At 46.5% G+C, this 6,442-nt stretch overlaps 1 long non-coding RNA gene across 1 annotated transcript; it reads right to left on the bottom strand.

Annotated features, from left to right (window-relative positions):
* Nucleotides 1-299: 299 nt before the first annotated feature.
* On the bottom strand, nt 300-2,379 carry LOC130534105 (uncharacterized). The gene is made up of 2 exons (XR_008952802.1): nt 515-2,379; nt 300-420 (listed from the first exon to the last, which is right to left on the bottom strand). It is a non-coding gene; the product is annotated as an uncharacterized LOC130534105 (long non-coding RNA).
* Between the last annotated feature and the right edge of the window lie 4,063 nt (nt 2,380-6,442).

Here is a 6,442-nt window from a genome sequence, read left to right as displayed (position 1 = left end):
TCCGACACTGTGAAGCTCCACACAACAAGTCGTGCATGTAGCTGATTGCATAAATGACGAGTTACGTCAATGGGAGCCTGATAGTCGGAAGTGGCCCTTTAGTCAGTGAAGGAAAACGGAAATCAAATGTAGATGGACTAATTCCAGAGCAGAGCAGTAATGCCACTTTGAAGGAAATGAGCAGTCGCACATAATGATTAATCACACTTAAGGAGGTTAAACTCTTGAAGTACCTCTCTTAGCAGTAAGGGATCTGAAATTCTCTCATAGTTTTGTGATAATTAAAACTGAATCCAGGGGACATTTTGAGTTCACTTCTTTATTCCGGTATTCATTTTTCAAAAGGAATGCACAAGCTGCTGTACTGCAGACGACTTCATTCTGGCAAATATAATAATTCCCCCCCCCATCGAGGTGCGCCTGCAAATGCAGAGATAATTTTTAACGCCTCGAAGGAACAGATTTTTTTCTCCTTTTGGCAGAAAATAAGATAAGTAATTCAAGTGTGTTTCACCTGGGGAACCGATAGCAGCTGCAGGAGGTGATGACAAAATCTCCAGTGGGTCAGGACGTTTCCAGAATCCAGTGTTTGCATGTACACATGCGTTCTTCTCCTCTTCCCATCTTGGCCTACATCCGCCCTCGTCTCCTCTTTCATCTAGCCCACATCAGCAGGAGGGTCCCCCCAGGAACCTGCTCCTGCTCAAGGTTCCTTTCCTTTTGACACAACCTCGAGTCAAGCGGGTCCGGTATGAACAGAGGTGAAGTCAGTGTCACATTGGATTACAGCCTGAATCAGATGCATAGTGAAATCCACGTGCTGTTCAGACAGTTGCTAAACTCTTATCCATTAGCACCCAGGCGTTTCCCATCATGCACCAAGTGTTGCTGTGGATGGAGGACAAGAGCAGAGCCTGGCTCTGCCTGAGATTGCTGATGTCTATGTTTGGATACCCCCCCCCCATACTTCTCTACAAATGCTGAATACTGACACTTTTCCTCTCCCTCCCACTGGGAGGTTTGAGCCGAGGAAGAGGAGGGGTAGAGGCAGAAGAAACGGGGTTGTAGAACACAGTCTGTTCATTCGACACAGTGTTCCAGGGTTCTTGTTCTGGACACCACAGAGATATTCCAGAGCAAATCTGAAGCGCCCTAAGATTTGGAACGCATCGGATTCGCTGCTGAATTATCGTGCAGATCTGCACATTGTGGCAGTGGAGAACAAAGATCAGAGCTGGTTTTGTGTGATGAATGGGAGCAAACATACTTAGATGCATACAGATCATATAATCTGTGCCTCCAGGGGTATTTCATGATAAAGCTGAGCGTTGCAGAAGAGATTCCTCGCGGTGTTGCACTTCACAGAAGGATCCCGATCTGGAGAATTTGCTGAAAGAAAGTTTCTATGAGAAAGCATCTTCTGTCAGAATGGCCTTTGTGTAGGGGAACCGACTGGTGCAGAGTCCCACCCTGGGGCCCGTGGATTACACATGCTGCACACACGCCGAAGCCTCTAAACCTCGCCTCCGCAGAACTCGTCTGACCGCGCAATCATCCCTCTCATCCTCGGCTCCGCTCGGCCAGCCACGAGGCCGCCGTTCCCCCGCGACGCCTTCTGCTCACTTCTGGGTCAGACCACAGTAAGGTTGCCGCAAGACCACATTTGTCAACTCAGAGCTTAGAGAATCACCTGGGAATTGAATCCTTTTAAAATAGCAGTGGGGAGTTTTAGTAAAGAGAAAGTGATCATACTAGCATATTATAGTCAAGTGTTATTATACATACTTTGCTTAAACTCCCACTCCACAAACACACCTGACAAATGTGCCCTGTAAAAGAATCACATCTACACACGCGCACACATATTTGCAATTTCAAGGGATGAATTGAGGCCCCGTGGGCACGGAGCACCGAGCGGGGCAGAACTTATTATTTGGCCCCTGGCATTTCCCTGCCCTTACCTATCGCCGTTGCATCACATTTCAATATTGCACAGAGGTGTGCCGCCAACACACTGCTGACACATCAAAGAGATGCGGTAAATTCACACTCCTCCACAGAGCCTTGCAGCCCTGTCACAGCTGTTCCAGGGAAGGCCAGAGCGGTGCAGGGAGAGGCCAAGCATGACTAAAGACCTCGGTGGCTGCATTTAAAGATGGGCCCGCTATTTCCCACTTGGATGAGTTAAAGTCGGGGCTGTCTGTGGGCCATAGCTGATGGTCTCTTGGTCTGGAGCAGGGAAGTCGACTCTGAGGAGGAAGAGAAATGATCAGGTCTGTTATACGTGTTCACCTGGTTGTCAGCTAAGCTAACTCACATCCGCTAGCAAGTTCATGTAGGCCCTCAGGTCAGGACTATGCAGCTGGAAGTATTATGCATCCCGCTCTGCCACGGTGACTTTCACCTAACACTCTGTTCCAGGAGCAAATACAGACAATTTTGTACTTTTTAGGTTCTCATTTTGCAAATGGATCAGTTACTCAACAAACACATGCCATGACACGTGTCTCTATGCTGCCTATGAAAGGAGCACACAGTAAGAACATTTGTCCAGTATACAGGATGGACCTACATCAGAAGGTGTGTTCACAGTCAAAAACACTGTCAGTCATGCATTCATCACAGATTTTTGCTCACAACTACACATGTAAGAGAATGAGACTTGCTTGATGTAAAACGGTGAAAAGGTTTGGTTTGTGCGACAAGATAAAACAAGACCTTGTTCTTTGTTCCTTGTTCTTCTTCTCCTGCCCCTTCTGTGACTTTCCAAATGAGATAAGTGGAACTGCATCTTCATTTATTTCTTCCAGTGAGCTGCGCGATTAAGAATTTAACAATGACTGTGAGCAAAATGCATGCAACCCCCCCATCCCCACACACACACACACACACGCACTCATGTGTAAAACATGCTTGGATCCTCCCACTTCCCCCTCTGCCTCTCTGCTTCCTCTTGCGAGTGTGTTTTATGAAAGTTTTTGAGGTGAGCTGAAGGTAAGCTGTAAACTGGGATGGTAATCAGAAAAGTTCCCACCAGGAATCCTCAGGAGGAGGAACGGGATGCATGCCTGATCAAAGAGATTGAACCGTAGCAAGACAAAGATGCCTTTGCTTTAAATAAATGCCTAATTCCCCCAACATTCATTTGATGATTAGGCAATTTCCTGCTATGTTGCCCCCCCCCCCGTCTTGCTGACTTTCTCCTTGATCACTGACATGCTGCATTTCAATGCTTCCTCTTTTAATCCTTAGCATAAAGAACGCCTGCACGAGTTTGCTGGGTTGGAAAACTCCTCACATCGCTCTCTTCACACACTCCTGCGCCGTCCTTTCATCTGTTCTTTGTGGGCCAATCCCGCTGTAGCCATTTGTCACCAGCAGGTGTTTCAGGGAACCGTGACCCCCCCCTGAGCCCTGTTTCTGGGGAATAGGGAGGCCGGCATCAGTTCTGATTGAAAAAGTGTGGCGCAGAGAGGTTATGGTCAAGGTGAGGAACACCAGCTCCTCGCAGGTTCTGAGGGTAGCTAATCTCCTACAGCAATCAGAGAGCCAATAGAACGAGTAAGAGGTCCCTGGTTGGGACCGTTCAGACCCTGACATGGGAGTGATATGAGGGCAAAATGGGGCTGACATGCAGGGATGGTCTGTAATGTCGTCCCCCCCCCCCCACACACACACACACTTCCTTTTGCTTCTTTCTTGTGAGGACTTTCATAGGCATTGCTCAGCTATTCTTATGCTCACCAGCCCAACTAACCCCCCCAGCCCAGGACTGGCCAACCCGCGGCTCTTTGCCTGGTTTCTTGCGGCTCTAACGTTCATATCGAAGTTTGGGTTTGTGTTTTTTTAATGTGCGTGTTCGCTTCGCTTGAGTTCAACACGGTACTTTCGCCAAAGGCGCATGCGCGTTAGATGAAAATACCGCAAAGTTTCTCAGTAGGGACGAGATCTTTTGAGGAAACAATTAGTGTCAAGTACGCCTTCAAAATGGCAGGAAAACCTGCACGAAAGCTTCGTGACCCGGTTCCGTGATCTACAACTGAAAAGGCCACAGATCGCATTCCTCGTTGCCCCTTTTAAAGCCCCGCACTGTTTTAAAGCCCCGCATTGTTTTAAAGCCCCGCACTGTTTTAAAGCCCCGCTGGTCACAGATGAGGCTGCAGCTGATGATCGATCTTTGTGAGGAGGACCAACTGAAACCTGCTTTAAGGGAAGGGGCCATTGGGTTCTGGAAAAGTGTGCCAATGGAAAAATACCCCAAAATAGCCCAATGTCAAACGGGCTGCGCTTAAGATCCTGTCAATATTTGGGTCAACACACGTCTCGAGTCTGTGTTTTCTACCCTAAAACACGTGAAACCAAAGCACCGATCTGTTCTGACTGACACAACTGAATACAAGCCAGATTTGGAGAGGATTGTTCAAAGCAAGGAATGCCAGAAGTCCCACTAAGCAACATGCACAGTAAGAGAAAAAAAAATATTTTAATTATTATATTTTTGTTTGTGGACTTAGTTGAATTAAGAGTTTGTGTGTGTGTGTGTGTGTGTGTGTGTGTGTGTGTGTGTGTGTGTGTGTGTGTGTGTGGGAGGCAGTGCACACAGTGTTCATTGTTGAGAATGACTGACCCGTGGTCTGAGGAAGTCAAATTCTGTCATTATCATGTTGGTGTGTGACATTTACCATAAATCTGGCTAAGCAGAGGTCTGTGTGTGAGGAAGGGATGAGGTGATGTTCATGTGTGCCCATGTGTGTGATGTGGCTCTTAGGCTCTGACTGGTTGGCCACCCCGGCCCCGGCCCTTAGCCTAACCTAAATTCAATTGTATTCTCAACTTTAAAACCATGTCTTAGTCCTCAGAGTTGTGAGGATCAGCCCAAATTGCCCCGTGTTGCAAAAGTGTCCCGCCGTCGCTAGTAGAATGAGTATTTTGGTACTAAATATGTAGCAAACACGCACACACACCTGAAGTTGTTTTAGGGCCAAACAATATCATTATAGAAGCAGCATGTGTGTTTGAATGGAAAGAAACAAAGATCTCTTTTAAGTCACAAAACAGGACACAGTATCTTTTTGGATGGAGAACCAAGAATGAAATAGAAATTTAAAACCTCATTTGAATTTGCAACAGTTTCTGAATGTGGTAATTAACATTTTAATAGAACAAGTAACTGGGGCAAAAACAAACAAATTACATTAGGAAATTGTTGGAGCATCAAACTGAGCTGCTGAAATGGTTTCTAGAGATCTACCTAAAATAAAAAGGGCATATCTGATGGATTTCTTCAGATTTTTGCACATGTCCAACATAGAATTCTTGCATCACTGGCCAACATTGTCTGCTGTAGCTGCATCTCACGATGAATTCATCACGTTACACCAAGCGCAGGGAGACCTGATGAAATCAATCTGCGGAGTTTAGCTTTATAGCTTCATATAAAGTACAGTTAATAAAACGATGAAGATATAAGCTCATTTAAATGTGGGGTCGTGTTATCATGACTCAGGACTGCCTTCATGTCTAACTGCAATCCAATCAGCATAATCACTTCATTCCCAGTACAAGCTCGTTGTGTGAAAACCTACAATGCTTTAGAGGCCATGTGCGATGTGGCGTGACCAACTGCCTAATGAAATACACACATGCACTACATTCCATTAAAGGCTGAATATTCCAACATAATGAAGATAATAAAGAGCACTCGTCCTTTTGGCCTTGAATTGCTGCACACACGGGCTGCGGTTGTGTAATTAATATGCTCGTGATTAAACAAAAGGTCGTCACACACACACAGTTCCATGATTTTTCAGACATTTCAGAGCACTTTGCATTCGAATGTGTCCTTTCCTGACACACGCCCATCACCCCCTTCCTCAGAGTTTTGGTCAGGGGCTGATGTTAAGGCTGATCCCCTGGTCTTGAATCAGCTGTTTCACCATCTGTTAGCAAAGCACCTGGAGGAAACTCCCTTTCCAAACCGCTTCAGATGCCGTAACTCACGTGTGCTGATTCCAACATGTAAAAACGCCGAAACCAGCCAGCTGAGCACGCCGTCTCCTGTGCGCTGAAATCGCCATTTCTGCAGTTTTTGAACGCAGCCAAGCTTAAAACTGGTCAGCACAGACCGGTACAGCTGTGTGCAGCAGGCGCGGGTGGGTGGGGGGACGCCAGCCGCGATGTAAACAGCAGCCAATTACCTGCCTGGGTGATGATTCTCTACTGCGCACGTGAGGAGCCCATCTGCTGTGAGGCTGAGGAACATGTCAGCGCTGGGCAGCAGTTTAAAACACACACGACCAAATCTGGAAGTCTATACATCCAGTAAATGGGAAGCATTCCAGATATTCATGCGTAACATGTGTATGTACTCATGGATTCATACATGTACACGTATGAACGGTATCTTACTGTCAACATTAATATGAAGACATTTACAAAGTCA

The sequence above is a fragment of the Takifugu flavidus genome, chromosome 11 (genome assembly GCF_003711565.1).
Source record: "Takifugu flavidus isolate HTHZ2018 chromosome 11, ASM371156v2, whole genome shotgun sequence".
NCBI lineage: Eukaryota > Metazoa > Chordata > Actinopteri > Tetraodontiformes > Tetraodontidae > Takifugu > Takifugu flavidus.
The sequence above is the reverse complement of the archived record's forward strand: the minus strand, read 5'-3'. Positions and strand labels throughout refer to the sequence as shown.